The sequence below is a fragment of the Brachionichthys hirsutus genome, unplaced genomic scaffold (assembly GCF_040956055.1).
Source record: "Brachionichthys hirsutus isolate HB-005 unplaced genomic scaffold, CSIRO-AGI_Bhir_v1 contig_1145, whole genome shotgun sequence".
Lineage (NCBI taxonomy): Eukaryota > Metazoa > Chordata > Actinopteri > Lophiiformes > Brachionichthyidae > Brachionichthys > Brachionichthys hirsutus.
The window spans coordinates 715,302-732,753 of NW_027180315.1; the positions used below are offsets into that span (position 1 = coordinate 715,302).

General features: G+C 43.8%; 7 non-coding genes and 1 pseudogene across 7 annotated transcripts; all 8 read right to left on the reverse strand.

Annotated features, from left to right (window-relative positions):
• Positions 1–214: 214 nt before the first annotated feature.
• Positions 215–333, reverse strand: LOC137912336 (5S ribosomal RNA). Its single transcript, XR_011106213.1, has one exon. It is a non-coding gene; the product is annotated as a 5S ribosomal RNA (ribosomal RNA).
• Positions 334–1,662: 1,329 nt separating this feature from the next.
• On the reverse strand, positions 1,663–1,781 carry LOC137912330 (5S ribosomal RNA). Its single transcript, XR_011106208.1, has one exon. It is a non-coding gene; the product is annotated as a 5S ribosomal RNA (ribosomal RNA).
• Positions 1,782–3,077: 1,296 nt separating this feature from the next.
• Positions 3,078–3,196, reverse strand: LOC137912332 (5S ribosomal RNA). The gene has a single exon (XR_011106209.1). It is a non-coding gene; the product is annotated as a 5S ribosomal RNA (ribosomal RNA).
• Positions 3,197–4,470: 1,274 nt separating this feature from the next.
• Positions 4,471–4,589, reverse strand: LOC137912493 (5S ribosomal RNA). Its single transcript, XR_011106350.1, has one exon. It is a non-coding gene; the product is annotated as a 5S ribosomal RNA (ribosomal RNA).
• A 1,364-nt stretch (positions 4,590–5,953) lies between these two features.
• Positions 5,954–6,072, reverse strand: LOC137912311 (5S ribosomal RNA). Its single transcript, XR_011106190.1, has one exon. It is a non-coding gene; the product is annotated as a 5S ribosomal RNA (ribosomal RNA).
• Positions 6,073–7,542: 1,470 nt separating this feature from the next.
• Positions 7,543–7,654, reverse strand: LOC137912449 (U5 spliceosomal RNA). Its single transcript, XR_011106307.1, has one exon. It is a non-coding gene; the product is annotated as a U5 spliceosomal RNA (small nuclear RNA).
• Positions 7,655–7,787: 133 nt separating this feature from the next.
• LOC137912405 (U2 spliceosomal RNA) lies at positions 7,788–7,962 on the reverse strand (annotated as a pseudogene).
• Positions 7,963–15,732: 7,770 nt separating this feature from the next.
• On the reverse strand, positions 15,733–15,851 carry LOC137912469 (5S ribosomal RNA). Its single transcript, XR_011106326.1, has one exon. It is a non-coding gene; the product is annotated as a 5S ribosomal RNA (ribosomal RNA).
• Positions 15,852–17,452: the final 1,601 nt, after the last annotated feature.

Genomic DNA, 17,452 nt, shown 5'->3' on the forward strand with positions numbered 1-17,452 from the left:
TTATATATATAATCACACATGGGCATTTTACTCTGGCATCATCCATGCTTGTGTCATTAAAAATAAATAAATAAATAAAATCAACCTATGAAATCAATCAACTGCTCAAGGAAAGTCATCAATCACAAGTCTTCAAATTGACAACCATCTTGATTTCCGACTTTTGGATGAAACAATTCCATTTTGTTTGCCCGCAGCCTCAGGGATGAGGAAAAGCTTGCGGCTCCTGGTATTCCCAGGCGGTCTCCCATCCAAGTACTAACCAGGCCCGACCCTGCTTAGCTTCCGAGATCGGACGAGACCGGGCGTGTTCAGAGTGGTATGGCCGTAGACAAAAGCAGCGGCGAAAAGGACAGTATATAAACACGACTGTCCAAACTCGGCGGACCGCCGTGTATAACAAAAAAAAAATACTTTCCCAGCGGGCGTCACCTTGTATCTCCGCCTGTCACGCGGAAGACCGGGGTTCGGTTCCCCGACGGGGAGATGTTCTTTGTATCCAGGCATCCGGCGTAAATATTTTCCAAAGAAATTAAGCATGCAATCAACTTCTTGATCAATCTTGGAACACATTTAATTCTGAGATCCATCCTGTCTCGATACAAAAAGGTTCATTCTTTGCTGTCCAATCACAGCTGTTCAATCACTGATCAAAGATCAAATTAAAAGATGATGAACATCAAAGATACAAATCAAATAAAAGATGATGAACATCAAAGATACAGATCAAATAAAAGATGATGAACATCAAAGATACAGATCAAATAAAAGATGATGAACATCAAAGATACAAATCAAACCATACAGGGCAATGCAGCCTCATGGTAGTACGGGTAGTGCGGTTAGCAGGAGCTAACGTAGCATTGCTAGTATCTCCCTTGTGCCGGTCTCAAGCCCGGATAAATGCAGAGAGTTGCATCAGCAATGGTGTGGTGTTGGTTGGAAATAAGAAGGCAGTAGCAGTTCCAACCACTTAACTTTATCAGAACATCTTTAGTACATCTTTAGTGCATCTTTAGTACATCTTTAGTGCATCTTTAGTACATCTTTAGTGCATCTTTAGTACATCTTGAGTACAACTCGCTCTGGAACATCAACTCTGCATACTTCTTCTCTCATTCTCTCTCTCGCTCCTCTCGCTTCTTCTGCAGTCCCTATTTCTCAGCATCAGAGTACTTACGCCCTCTTGTGGCGAAAGCATAGAACACAAAAAATGGCATCCGGCGAAAATATTTTCCAAAAGAATTATTCATGCATTAAACTTCTTGATCTTGATCATCTTGGAATACATTTAATTCTGAAATCGATCCTGTGTGGATACAAATGAGGTCCAATCTCTGCTGTCCAATAGCAGCTGTTCAATCACTGATCAAAGATCAAATTAAAAGATGATGAACATCAAATATACAGATCAAATAAAATATCTAAAAATCAAAGGAAGCACAATTTTATATATATAATCACACATGGGCATTTTACTCTGGCGTCATCCATGCTTGTGTCATTAAAAATAAATAAATAAATAAAATCAACCTATGAAATCAATCAACTGCTCAAGGAAAGTCATCAATCACAAGTCTTCAAATTGACAACCATCTTGATTTCCAACTTTTGGATGAAAAAATTCCATTTTGTTTGCCCGCAGCCTCAGGGATGAGGAAAAGCTTACGGCACCTGGTATTCCCAGGCGGTCTCCCATCCAAGTACTAACCAGGCCCGACCCTGCTCAGCTTCCGAGATCGGACGAGATCGGGCGTGTTCAGAGTGGTACGGCCGTAGACGAAAGCTGCGGCGAAAAGGACAGTATATAAACACGACTGTCCAAACTCGGCGGACCGCCGTGTATTACAAAAAAAAAAAAACTTTCCCAGCGGGCGTCACCTTGTATCTCCGCCTGTCACGCGGAAGACCGGGGTTCGGTTCCCCGACGGGGAGATGTTCTTTGTATCCAGGCATCCGGCGTAAATATTTTCCAAAGAAATTAAGCATGCAATCAACTTCTTGATCAATCTTGGAACACATTTAATTCTGAGATCCATCCTGTCTCGATACAAAAAGGTTCATTCTTTGCTGTCCAATCACAGCTGTTCAATCACTGATCAAAGATCAAATTAAAAGATGATGAACATCAAAGATACAAATCAAATAAAAGATGATGAACATCAAAGATACAGATCAAATAAAAGATGATGAACATCAAAGATACAAATCAAACCATACAGGGCAATGCAGCCTCATGGTAGTACGGGTAGTGCGGTTAGCAGGAGCTAACGTAGCATTGCTAGTATCTCCCTTGTGCCGGTCTCAAGCCCGGATAAATGCAGAGAGTTGCATCAGCAATGGTGTGGTGTTGGTTGGAAATAAGAAGGCAGTAGCAGTTCCAACCACTTAACTTTATCAGAACATCTTTAGTACATCTTTAGTGCATCTTTAGTACATCTTTAGTGCATCTTTAGTACATCTTTAGTGCATCTTTAGTACATCTTGAGTACAACTCGCTCTGGAACATCAACTCTGCATACTTCTTCTCTCATTCTCTCTCTCGCTCCTCTCGCTTCTTCTGCAGTCCCTATTTCTCAGCATCAGAGTACTTACGCCCTCTTGTGGCGAAAGCATAGAACACAAAAAATGGCATCCGGCGAAAATATTTTCCAAAAGAATTATTCATGCATTAAACTTCTTGATCTTGATCATCTTGGAATACATTTAATTCTGAAATCGATCCTGTGTGGATACAAATGAGGTCCAATCTCTGCTGTCCAATAGCAGCTGTTCAATCACTGATCAAAGATCAAATTAAAAGATGATGAACATCAAATATACAGATCAAATAAAATATCTAAAAATCAAAGGAAGCACAATTTTATATATATAATCACACATGGGCATTTTACTCTGGCGTCATCCATGCTTGTGTCATTAAAAATAAATAAATAAATAAAATCAACCTATGAAATCAATCAACTGCTCAAGGAAAGTCATCAATCACAAGTCTTCAAATTGACAACCATCTTGATTTCCAACTTTTGGATGAAAAAATTCCATTTTGTTTGCCCGCAGCCTCAGGGATGAGGAAAAGCTTACGGCACCTGGTATTCCCAGGCGGTCTCCCATCCAAGTACTAACCAGGCCCGACCCTGCTCAGCTTCCGAGATCGGACGAGATCGGGCGTGTTCAGAGTGGTACGGCCGTAGACGAAAGCTGCGGCGAAAAGGACAGTATATAAACACGACTGTCCAAACTCGGCGGACCGCCGTGTATTACAAAAAAAAAAAAACTTTCCCAGCGGGCGTCACCTTGTATCTCCGCCTGTCACGCGGAAGTCCGGGGTTCGGTTCCCCGACGGGGAGATGTTCTTTGTATCCAGGCATCCGGCGTAAATATTTTCCAAAGAAATTAAGCATGCAATCAACTTCTTGATCAATCTTGGAACACATTTAATTCTGAGATCCATCCTGTCTCGATACAAAAAGGTTCATTCTTTGCTGTCCAATCACAGCTGTTCAATCACTGATCAAAGATCAAATTAAAAGATGATGAACATCAAAGATACAAATCAAATAAAAGATGATGAACATCAAAGATACAGATCAAATAAAAGATGATGAACATCAAAGATACAAATCAAACCATACAGGGCAATGCAGCCTCATGGTAGTACGGGTAGTGCGGTTAGCAGGAGCTAACGTAGCATTGCTAGTATCTCCCTTGTGCCGGTCTCAAGCCCGGATAAATGCAGAGAGTTGCATCAGCAATGGTGTGGTGTTGGTTGGAAATAAGAAGGCAGTAGCAGTTCCAACCACTTAACTTTATCAGAACATCTTTAGTACATCTTTAGTGCATCTTTAGTACATCTTTAGTGCATCTTTAGTACATCTTGAGTACAACTCGCTCTGGAACATCACCTCTGCATACTTCTTCTCTCATTCTCTCTCTCGCTCCTCTCGCTTCTTCTGCAGTCCCTATTTCTCAGCATCAGAGTACTTACGCCCTCTTGTGGCGAAAGCATAGAACACAAAAAATGGCATCCGGCGAAAATATTTTCCAAAAGAATTATTCATGCATTAAACTTCTTGATCTTGATCATCTTGGAATACATTTAATTCTGAAATCGATCCTGTGTGGATACAAATGAGGTCCAATCTCTGCTGTCCAATCGCAGCTGTTCAATCACTGATCAAAGATCAAATTAAAAGATGATGAACATCAAATATACAGATCAAATAAAATATCTAAAAATCAAAGGAAGCACAATTTTATATATATAATCACACATGGGCATTTTACTCTGGCGTCATCCATGCTTGTGTCATTAAAAATAAATAAATAAATAAAATCAACCTATGAAATCAATCAACTGCTCAAGGAAAGTCATCAATCACAAGTCTTCAAATTGACAACCATCTTGATTTCCAACTTTTGGATGAAAAAATTCCATTTTGTTTGCCCGCAGCCTCAGGGATGAGGAAAAGCTTACGGCACCTGGTATTCCCAGGCGGTCTCCCATCCAAGTACTAACCAGGCCCGACCCTGCTTAGCTTCCGAGATCGGACGAGACCGGGCGTGTTCAGAGTGGTATGGCCGCAGACAAAAGCTGCGGCGAAAAGGACAGTATATAAACACGACTGTCCAAACTCGGCGGACCGCCGTGTATAACAAAAAAAAAAAACTTTCCCAGCGGGCGTCACCTTGTATCTCCGCCTGTCACGCGGAAGACCGGGGTTCGGTTCCCCGACGGGGAGATGTTCTTTGTATCCAGGCATCCGGCGTAAATATTTTCCAAAGAAATTAAGCATGCAATCAACTTCTTGATCAATCTTGGAACACATTTAATTCTGAGATCCATCCTGTCTCGATACAAAAAGGTTCATTCTTTGCTGTCCAATCACAGCTGTTCAATCACTGATCAAAGATCAAATTAAAAGATGATGAACATCAAAGATACAAATCAAATAAAAGATGATGAACATCAAAGATACAGATCAAATAAAAGATGATGAACATCAAAGATACAGATCAAATAAAAGATGATGAACATCAAAGATACAGATCAAATAAAAGATGATGAACATCAAAGATACAAATCAAACCATACAGGGCAATGCAGCCTCATGGTAGTACGGGTAGTGCGGTTAGCAGGAGCTAACGTAGCATTGCTAGTATCTCCCTTGTGCCGGTCTCAAGCCCGGATAAATGCAGAGAGTTGCATCAGGAATGGTGTGGTGTTGGTTGGAAATAAGAAGGCAGTAGCAGTTCCAACCACTTAACTTTATCAGAACATCTTTAGTACATCTTTAGTACATCTTTAGTACATCTTTAGTACATCTTTAGTACATCTTTAGTGCATCTTTAGTACATCTTGAGTACAACTCGCACTGGAACATCAACTCTGCATTCTTCTTCTCTCATTCTGTCTCTCGCTCCTCTCGCTTCTTCTGCAGTCCCTATTTCTCAGCATCAGAGTACTTACGCCCTCTTGTGGCGAAAGCATAGAACACAAAAAATGGCATCCGGCGAAAATATTTTCCAAAAGAATTATTCATGCATTAAACTTCTTGATCTTGATCAATCTTGGAATACATTTAATTCTGAAATCGATCCTGTCTGGATACAAAAAAGGTCCAATCTCTGCTGTCCAATCGCAGCTGTTCAATCACTGATCAAAGATCAAATTAAAAGATGATGAACATCAAATATACAGATCAAATAAAATATCTAAAAATCAAAGGAAGCACAATTTTATATATATAATCACACATGGGCATTTTACTCTGGCGTCATCCATGCTTGTGCCATTAAAAATAAATAAATAAATAAAATCAACCTATGAAATCAATCAACTGCTCAAGGAAAGTCATCAATCACAAGTCTTCAAATTGACAACCATCTTGATTTCCAACTTTTGGATGAAAAAATTCCATTTTGTTTGCCCGCAGCCTCAGGGATGAGGAAAAGCTTACGGCACCTGGTATTCCCAGGCGGTCTCCCATCCAAGTACTAACCAGGCCCGACCCTGCTTAGCTTCGGAGATCAGACGAGATCGGGCGTGTTCAGAGTGGTATGGCCGTAGACGAAAGCTGCGGCGAAAAGGACAGTATATAAACACGACTGTCCAAACTTGGCGGACCGCCGTGTATTAAAAAAAACAAAATACTTTCCCAGCGGGCGTCACCTTGTATCTCCGCCTGTCACGCGGAAGACCGGGGTTCGGTTCCCCGACGGGGAGATGTTCTTTGTATCCAGGCATCCGGCGTAAATATTTTCCAAAGAAATTAAGCATGCAATCAACTTCTTGATCAATCTTGGAACACATTTAATTCTGAGATCCATCCTGTCTCGATACAAAAAAGGTTCATTCTTTGCTGTCCAATCACAGCTGTTCAATCACTGATCAAAGATCAAATTAAAAGATGATGAACATCAAAGATACAAATCAAATAAAAGATGTTGAACATCAAAGATACAAATCAAACCATACAGGGCAATGCAGCCTCATGGTAGTACCGGTAGTGCGGTTAGCAGGAGCTAACGTAGCATTGCTAGTATCTCCCTTGTGCCGGTCTCAAGCCCGGATAAATGCAGAGAGTTGCATCAGGAATGGTGTGGTGTTGGTTGGAAATAAGAAGGCAGTAGCAGTTCCAACCAGTTAACTTTATCAGAACATCTTTAGTACATCTTTAGTACATCTTTAGTACATCTTTAGTGCATCTTTAGTACATCTTTAGTACATCTTTAGTGCATCTTTAGTACATCTTTAGTACATCTTTAGTACATCTTTAGTACATCTTTAGTACATCTTTAGTGCATCTTTAGTACATCTTTTCTGCATCTTTAGTGCATCTTTAGTACATCTTTAGTACATCTTTAGTGCATCTTTAGTGCATCTTTAGTACATCCTTAGTACATCTTTAGTGCATCTTTAGTGCATCTTTAGTGCATCTTTAGTACATCTTTAGTACATCTTTAGTGCATCTTTAGTATAGATAGATTTAGACCGACCCCATTTCTGACAACAAGACTTTCAGTCCTGGTTCATCTCAGAATATCACCCACACCGATTTCCAGTCAGCATGCAACAGTCATTGGTTTTACACAAGGCAGGAGGAGGGTGCACCGTTCCTGGCAGCACTGCAATACCAGGTCAATGCGCAGAGCGAGTGAGGCAAGCCCCTTTCTCAGCTCCTGCTACTGTGCCTTCAGCCTGTCATCCCTCCCTCTAAATGCAGTGAGCTCATGAAGGATCTTGTTTTTGACCACATCTGGAGTCAAACACGATGTGTTTGCTTTATGACACAGCAGGAAAATTATTTGTCCATCAAGGCGGTGCATCGCCTCCTGAGCAGTTGAAGAAGACGCTGCCGCCAGTGAGAAACACTGATCCATGCTGCAGCCATAGATTTAATGTTAAAATTCTAACATCAAAGCACAAGTTGATCAAAGGCCTACAGTGCATATAAGAAGGATTGCGTCCCACATCAGCCACGTGTACACTACACTACACTTAATCGGAAATAACAAATACTTTTTTTCACAGGGAAAGGACGCCCCACTTCAGCGGGGCGTAAAAAATTGGCTTCAACTCTTGTTGTTCCACTCCACGGAAATCTTTAGTAAAAGGCGAAAGATTTATACGATCTGAAGCGAAGCAAGAGCGATCTACCTCTCATTGAAAGTCAGACCAACCCCATCTCTGACAACAAGACTTTCAGTCCTGGTTCATCTCAGAATATCACCCACACTGATCTCCAGTCAGCATGCAACAGCCATTGGTTATACACAAGGCAGGAGGAGGGTGCACCGTTCCTGGCAGCACTGCAATACCAGGCCAATGCGTATAGCGAGTGAGGCAAGCCCCTTTCTCAGCTCCCAGTTCTAAAAATCTGCTTAATATGGTATCCTCCAATAGAGGACATATCAGATACTAAACTGGTAAGAACAGATTTTTTTCTTTCGAAAAGTTTTATTGACACTTAATACTCATATATACATTCATATAATTCTTTTCATATAGTATGTGAACACAATTCTGTAAAAACACATCTAAGACATTAAAATTCTGCCTTAAAAGAGGTTATACAGATAAAAGTGTTTGTGAAAAGATGATCTTATACAAGTTAAAACTGTGTCAAATATCCTTAAAACAGTCTTTAAAAGAGGAGTGCATTGTTTAAAAGGCTCTGCTGATCTTTCAGTTTGTGCCGGAGCGCAGTGAGTCCCTACCAAGGGGAACTCATCCTGCTCCTCCAAACAGCCGGTCTGTCGGGGTCCTGCCCCGGTGCCCAGAGGAGATCCCCCGCCCTCGTGCTCCTTCCCGCCTGCCTCACCCGGAGAGCCAGGCCGCCGCTGCTGTGTCCTTATTTTCGTGGGTCCAGCTCCTTCGTCCGAATGGGCACAGAGGCGATTCTTCTTTGTGGCTGCGTCCGCAGCCTTCCGCCTGCAGCCTCAGCTGCTTTGACGGTTGCTGCCGCCATCCGGAACGCAGCCACGGGGGGGATCTGCATGTGCTTCCTTACCAGCAAGTTTCTGGAGGTCCAGATGGCGTCTTTGATGGCGGTGATGGCGAGCCACTGCTTTGCATGTTCTTTTGCAGGCACTTGTTTTTGGTTCACTCCGTAGAGGACCAGTTGTGCAGTGAGGACCTCCCTTGCTGGCAAGTACGGGAAATTCAAGGAGCTGGCCATTTCCCACAGGTCCACAGCAGCGCCGCACTCCCAGAGCAGATGCCTCACCGACTCCGGGGTGCCACAACCCGGTCGGGGGCAGATCGACAGTCTTGCCATTCCCCGGGAGTGCATTACGGACCTGACCGGGAGGATCTCGTGGGCCACCATCCAGGACAGATCCCGGAGCTTGTTTGGAAGAGCAGGATGGTTCACGTTGCGCCAAACTGTTTGGGGTTTGCCGAGTGCAAGCCCCCGCACTGGACTCACCGGCTCGCGCTCTTGCACAACACATAAAAGAGAGCGATGGCTGGTTAAAACCGACAACTCCTCATGTTCCAGATTAAAATTCATTAAGAAATTTTTAATCGCAGTGTAAGCTGGTGGCAGGTTAAAAGACACAGGAACTTTAAGATCAGTGGGTAAAATCTTGGCACGCTTCTGGACCCCATCCAGAAGCGTGCCATGGCCGCAGTTTTTGGGTTTCTGGATGGGGCTGTGGCTGCTCCAATGTGCGCTGTGGTGTACAAAGACGTTAAAAACAAGGTCAGGTCTGGAACCCCCTTGCCTCCTTTCTCCTTTGGCCTTTTTACCACACCTCTCCTCAACCTTTCCCACTTGGATCCCCATAAAAAATAAAAAATGGCTCGTTCCAGGTCTAAAATCACTCTCCTCGGAGGGGTAAAAACAGAACTGACCAATAAAAGCAAAGGTAAAATCACTGCTTTAATGATTAAAACCTTCCCTTCCATAGTCAGTTCCCTTAGTCCCCAATACCCCAGTCTCTGCCTGACTTTCCCTACCACGTCTGGCCAATTTGTATGCCCTCCCCCATCCCTGTCAAATTTAATCCCCAGAATCTTTTGGTCAGTCTGAGTCACAGTCAGGGGCAGTCCTGTACGTTCAGTTGGTGTCCAAGGGCCATAAAATTGGGCTAGCGTCTTGCTTCTGTTCAGTTTGGAACCAGAAGCCCGCCCAAACCAGTCAGTCAAGTCCAGGGTCTGGTTGACAGATAAAAGGTCAGTGCCTAAAACGTTGATGTCATCCATGTATAAAACGCATTTGCTACTCAGTCCCCCGGACCCTGGTACTACCACCCCGTGGATTTGTGGGTCCCTTCTCAAGACCTGTGCCAGCGGTTCGATGCAGATTACATAGAGGAGAGCGGATAACGGACAACCCTGACGGACACCGCAGTTAATCTCCACTGCTTTTGTAGGATCCCCGTTAACCATGAATTTGCTGGTGATGTCTTTGTACAGCAATCCCACCCAAGCTATAAACCTCCCTGGAAACCCCATTTTTTGCAGTACCTGGAACAGGTACTGGTGCGAGACCCGATCGAAGGCTTTCTCAAAATCTAGGTTTAAAACAACTAACCGAATATTCCTGTCTCTCGCAAAACAGATGGTGTCTCGGATCAGTACGAGGCTGTCGGTGATCTTCCTCCCCGGGACGGCACAGGCTTGATCCGGGTGAATCAAGTCTTCTAAAACAAGGGACATCCGAACTGCTAAAAGTTTGCTAAAAAGTTTACAGTCAAAGTTTAAAAGCGTGATTGGTCTCCAGTTTCTAATGTCAGTCTTGTCTTTGTTTTTAAATAGGAGGGTCACTATCCCTGTCCTAAAACTGTCAGGTAGCCGATCTAGTCGTTCGAATTCCATAAAAACAGTCAGTAAGTCAGGTGCTAAAAGATCCCAAAATGTCAAATAAAATTCCAAGGGAAGTCCGTCTTGTCCTGGGGACTTCCCTTTCGTAAAAGCTTGTATGGATTTATTTAACTCTAGCATGTTAAAATCTTGGGATAAAAGCACACTGTCACTTAAAACCTGTTCAGTGGAATCTAAAACTTCATTCAAGGTGTCAATAAAAACAGGTTTTTCTCTATACAATTCAGAATAAAAGCTTTCTATATGCTCTCGTATTTCTTTGGAAGTATTAAAAGTGCATCCGTTAGGGTCCTTTAGTTTTAAAATTGCCCCTTTTTTATTTAAAATCTTTCTAAAAAAGTATCGCGTGCACTTTTCCCCTTCCTCTAGCTGCTTCTCCCTGCTTCTTAAAATGACACCTTTACTGTGGTTATCTGCTAAAATTGACATTTCACGCTTAATATATTTTACCTCCTCACTAAAATCCAAACCTTGTAAAGTTAATCTAAAATAACGCTGCAGTCTTTTCTGCAGTCCCATCATGCGTCTGTTTTCCCTATCTTTCTTTCTCTTACCTGCCTGCCTAAAGAAAGTCTGGGTCCTTTTTTTAACCATTTCCCACCATAGTGCTCGTGTATCGTAGAAGTCTTGGAGGGTCTGCCACATTGTGTACTGCTCCCTGTACTGACTAACTAACTCCCTATCTTCTAGAAGGGAGCAGTTGAGCTTCCACAGACCCGTCCCTACAGTCACACCTGAAGAGAGTGAGAGGGTGCAGGTCAGCATCGAGTGATCTGAGAAGAAAACAGGGATTAATCTAGCATCGGTGGGTGGGCAACCCCGGGTAAAAATGTAATCTATGCGAGAGGCTCTGGTGCCGTCACCACTGGTCCAGGTGAAGCCCTCCTCTCTGGGATGCATGGATCTAAAGCAGTCAGTCAGCTTAAAATCCTTGCAAATTCCCTGAAGTAAAACCGACGTCTTGTCTATTTTAAAATCTGTCCCTGCTCTCTTCCTATCCTGCCTACTCAAGATACAATTAAAATCACCCCCTACAACTAATGGCGCCCTACCTAGCATGTGGGACTGCAGGTCTTCTAAAAAGTCGTACCTGTCGTTTTTGTCATTAAAACCATAAACATTTAAGAGGTTAAAATCCTGTTCCATAAAAGTCAAATGTGCTAAAAGTGCCCGACCGTGTCTCACCACAGTGCTGCCCTTCACCACAATCTGAGGATTTTTTACTAAAATGGCCACTCCGTCATTCTTGTTTTCGTCTGATCCGCGCCATATAGACGGGAGTGGCCACATCTCCTCCCACTGCGTGTACCTCTTTAAAAACGGAAGGTTGCATTCTTGAATTAAAAACACATCTGACTTAAAATTGTAAAGGAAAGATAAAATACTCTGTGCCCTCACCCTCGACTTCACACTCCTGACATTAATTGTCGTGAAGGTGAGGGTCATGAATATGGTTATTAAAAACAGGTACAACATTTTAAAAGACAATAAATAATTAAAACACTAAACCTAGTCGTACGTGTCCGCCAATATTGTAACAGGATCTCATGTCATAATATCCTCACAGTCGGGAGGTGAACTTCGAGATCCTGTCCTCCGGAAAGCAATATCTGCTCGCCGTTCCAATGGAGTTGATTGCAGTGCAATTGTTAGGAAGGAACACTGACCTGGTGAACCGGAGGGGGGGGCTTCGTCCTGCTCCACAGAGGAACTGTGAGAGCCTGGCTCAGCCCTTCCCCTCTTCTCCAAGGCTTCCTCAGCCTCAGAGCTCGACAGTTCCGATGCAGTCCTCTTATAACAGGGCTGGGCATTGGGGAGGCAGGTTTCACCGGACCCCTCTTCACTCACTGTGATAAGACTTCCAGTGGAGTCCTCACCGGAAGAGCTAGGTCCAGCTCCACCATCTGCCTGACTCTCCCCAGCAGGCTCCCCAGCTGCCTGGCTCGCCACGGCAGGCTCCTCAGCTCCCTCTGCTGGGTTGAGTTCAGGCCCCTCCCCTTTTCCCGCCTCACCGGGCTCTCCTCCAATCACCAGTTTTGGCGGGAAGTTTGAATTTCCCAGCCCCGCCCCTTCAATCAGCACTTTGCCGCCATTTTCCGCAGGTGTGTCGGTCATTGTCGGTCTGGCCTTCAATTTGTTCGCAAATGAGTTTGGGCAATCCCTGAAGAGATGGGTAGTGACTCCACAGAGATTACACTTTCTGCCATTGGTACATTCCTCAAATGTATGCCCAATCTCTCTACATTTACCACAAATGATGTGCGGACACGCCTCAGCAAGGTCCCCATGCTCACCACACTTGTGGCACAGCTTGGGCTGTCCTTGATAGTGGATGTAGCCCCGGTCGTTTCCCAGGACTATCATGGACGGGAGATGCTTCAGGCCCTGGAAGCCCTGAGGGTCCTCCCATTGTTGAATGGGGACCCTCCAGGCACAGTTCCAAATGCCATCCACATCCCTCACTTTGGTAGCCTGTCCTTTGACCGTGCAGTATCTACCCAGCCAAACCAAAATGTCTCCTGCGTTCACCATTTCATTGAACATCCTGACAATAACCGTTTTAAGGCTATTGTCAGTCAGTTTCTCAATTTCGAACACAGAGAACTGGGTCTTCACATTTTCATACTTCATCCAAAACTGTTTCAGTAATAAATCGGACATAAAACTTACGTCAAAACCTTTGTTAAAAGGGAGGGTCAAAATACAATGGAGGTCATCTGGCTGAAAACCTAGGGCCTGCTGGATTAGCTTCCTGGAGAAGTCTAGCCTCGACATCCCCAGGAGCCTCCCACCCTCCTCCCTGAATTTAAAACGCACACTGCGGTGCCTCCGCATGCCGGCACGTGCAGCCGACATGGCGAGAGGCACCACCAAGAACAATAAATTAGCTAAAAACAGGTAAAATACAATTTAAAATATAAAAAATGTTAAAACTTACCTTGAGGTAGACCTAAAGTGCAAGTGGAAAAAGTGCAAACAAGCAAGTAATGTGCAAAATACAACAAATTAACACAGAAACGGAACAATATCCTCCTCTCAAGCTAAGGGATTTTTCCAATAATTTGGAAAGACCTTACTGCCAAGGAGTGATCACTGTCTTAGCCAAAAGGCCGAGAAGCAATGAGCCCGGCTCGTTTGGCGCAGGTGCCAACTGCCTGAAGCCTATCCCTCAGGTCGTGGTGCAGACACATGCTGACTATAGTAAAAGCTGCTGTTTCAAACTCGGCTTGTGGTCCGAAGCTCACATTGACTATATTATACCCTGTTGATCATTTTGGTCTTGACAGGGTGGATCCTGGATGTCCAGGTGATGGTGGTTTCTGTTCGATAAATCTACAAATATGTTTATCATTAATTCACCAATCAGTAGCATTAATTATGTCATGGTTCTTTTAATGCCATTTATAATCATTGATTCATAATCAATTCTCACTGTAATCATAACGTATGTGACAATCGTATATCTGTTATATGCTGACGAGACTGAAGAAGTGAACACCTTGTGTTGTCTGGAAGAGCTATCTACTCAAGGTTGGAGTCTTCATGTCTGGGTGATTTACGCATGTACACATTCTTATCTGCTAATAAAACCAGCTGGGAGAGAACTGTTTCTCTGAGAATCGAGGACGAAGCTAGCAAGCAACCACTCTCCCTTGCTGGGAGAGTAGAGGGCGCTGCTCGAGCAGCTCTATTCTCCCTTGCTGAAAGAAAGATACCAGTCTCCTGTCTTACCGCAAGTCAAGTAAATGTTTAGTGGTGTGGAATATTTAGGACTTGGTTCTGATTTTCACTCTTTTACGGCGTCTCAAACCTGACAGTTTCCTGCTCAGGTGAGGAAGAGGCGAGGCGTCATCGTGAAGAGTAGCGTATTCTCCACCTCTTGACGGGTTTCCACCACAGCAGTGAAACACACAAAGCTCTCTCATAGCTGTTTTGAAACTCTGGACGTTTTCCCTTTTCCCCTCCAGGGGAGGGGGTGCCGCCGTGCAGCTCGTGCCCAGGCCTGGTGCCCGATCCTGGGAGGCGAAAAGCACGCTCGCCCCCTTGACACTCTGGAAGTTGGGGGGTTTCCCCTCATTTCCCTCCTCTCCCTCTCTCCCTCTCTGCCCATCTCCCAAGGCCCACCCGCCCGTCGCAGAACACTGCCCAACCTCACCTCACCCACGCTGGGCTGAAGAGGGAGATGCCCCCTCTTACCCCACATTCTGGCCCCAGTCCGGGGATGCCCGACCGACACAACCCGGCTCTCCACCACCTCCCAGGCACCCACACTCTGGCCCCCCGTCCGGCAAGGCCAGACCGCCACAACCCGTATCTCCACCACCTCCAGGGCACCCACACTCTGGCCCCCGTCCGGCGAGGCCAGACCGCTACAACCCGTCTCTCCACCACCTCCAGGGCACCCACACTCTGGCCCCAGTCCGGCGAGGCCCGACCGACACAACCCGGCTCCCCACCACCTCCCGGGCACCCACACTTTGATGATGATCACACACGGTTCATTTTATGCACCATTAAAAAAAATCATATAAATATGTCTTGAATTTGAAAGAAATCACATTTTATTTTTTCCCCCACTAAAGATGGGTTCGGCGAATGTGCATGTGAAACTGGTGGGGTTCGGCACCTCCGACAACAGTAAGAACCACCGTGCAATGCTGCTTTGCTTTGATGTTATGCTTTGAGTTCACAATGGTTTGGTATTGTGTAATGCCTGTGTGCTTTGATGTTTTGAAACTCTGGACGTTTTCCCTTTTCCCCTCCAGGGGAGAGGGTGCTGCCGCTCCAAATGTGCCCAGGGGAAGAGGCAAGGCGTCATCGTGAAGACTAGCGTATTCCTCCACCTCTTGACGGGTTTCCACCACAGCAGTGAAACACACAAAGCTCTCTCATAGCTGAAATCGTATTCCACGGATCAAGTGGAGCTTTACCATGTAAGAATTGATTTATTCAGAACAATGATTTGAATTTGTAAAATACAATTTAAGAGTAACAATTTGAGCTGAGGTCATGGAGACAAAATGAAAGAATTGATCCCTCTGGATCTAACTCATTTGACTCATTTCTGTGCAGTTGAGGACCAAACTAGAAAGATAAAACTGGCTTCCTGGAATCTCAGGTTTTTCGTGATGTTTCAGCCCATGGACAGCGCTGGCAGGGAAACAACTGACCCAGATGAGTCTATCAGCTCATCCTGTGTAAAGGAAGGTTTAGCCAGAGCTAACTATGCTTTGCTCCTATGCTATGCTACTGTGCCTTCAGTCTGTCATCCCTCCCTCTAAATGCAGTGAGCTCAAGAAAAGTCATTAATCACAAGTCTTCAAATTGACAACCATCTTGATTTCCGACTTTTGGATGAAAAAATTCCATTTTGTTTGCCCGCAGTCTCAGGGATGAGGAAAAGTTTACGGCACCTGGTATTCCCAGGCGGTCTCCCATCCAAGTACTAACCAGGCCCGACCCTGCTTAGCTTCCGAGATCGGACGAGATCGGGCGCGCTCAGAGTGGTATGGCCGTAGACGAAAGCCGTGGCGAAAAGGACAGTATGTAAACACGACTGTCCAAACTCGGCGGACCGCCGTGTATTACAAAAAAAAAAATACTTTCCCAGCGGGCGTCACCTTGTATCTCCGCCTGTCACGCGGAAGACCGGGGTTCGGTTCCCCGACGGGGAGATGTTCTTTGTATCCAGGCATCCGGCGTAAATATTTTCCAAAGAAATGAAGCATGCAATCAACTTCTTGATCAATCTTGGAACACATTTAATTCTGAGATCCATCCTGTCTCGATACAAAAAGGTTCATTCTTTGCTGTCCAATCACAGCTGTTCAATCACTGATCAAAGATCAAATTAAAAGATGATGAACATCAAAGATACAGATCAAATAAAAGATGATGAACATCAAATATACAGATCAAATAAAAGATGATGAACATCAAAGATACAGATCAAATAAAAGATGATGAACATCAAAGATACAGATCAAATAAAAGATGATGAACATCAAAGATACAGATCAAATTAAAAGATGATGAACATCAAAGATACAAATCAAATAAAAGATGATGAACATCAAAGATACAGATCAAATAAAAGATGATGAACATCAAAGATACAGATCAAATAAAAGATGATGAACATCAGAGATACAGATCAAATAAAAGATGATGAACATCAAAGATACAGATCAAATAAAAGATGATGAACATCAGAGATACAGATCAAATAAAAGATGATGAACATCAAAGATACAAATCAAACCATACAGGGCAATGCAGCCTCATTGTAGTACCGGTAGTGCGGTTAGCAGGAGCTAACGTAGCATTGCTAGTATCTCCCTTGTGCCGGTCTCAAGCCCGGATAAATGCAGAGAGTTGCATCAGGAATGGTGTGGTGTTGGTTGGAAATAAGAAGGCAGTAGCAGTTCCAACCACTTAACTTTATCAGAACATCTTTAGTACATCTTTAGTACATCTTTAGTACATCTTTAGTGCATCTTTAGTACATCTTTAGTACATCTTTAGTACATCTTTAGTACATCTTTAGTGCACCTTTAGTACATCTTGAGTACAACTCGCTCTGGAACATCAACTCTGCATTCTTCTTCTCTCATTCTCTCTCTCGCTCCTCTCGCTTCTTCTGCAGTCCCTATTTCTCAGCATCAGAGTACTTACGCCCTCTTGTGGCGAAAGCATAGAACACAAAAAATGGCATCCGGCGAAAATATTTTCCAAAAGAATTATTCATGCATTAAACTTCTTGATCTTGATCATCTTGGAATACATTTAATTCTGAAATCGATCCTGTGTGGATACAAAAAAGGTCCAATCTCTGCTGTCCAATCGCAGCTGTTCAATCACTGATCAAAGATCAAATTAAAAGATGATGAACATCAAATATACAGATCAAATAAAATATCTAAAAATCAAAGGAAGCACAATTTTATATATATAATCACACATGGTCATTTTACTCTGGCGTCATCCATGCTTGTGTCATTAAAAATAAATAAATAAATAAAATCAACCTATGAAATCAATCAACTGCTCAAGGAAAGTCATCAATCACAAGTCTTCAAATTGACAACCATCTTGATTTCCGACTTTTGGAGGAAAAAATTC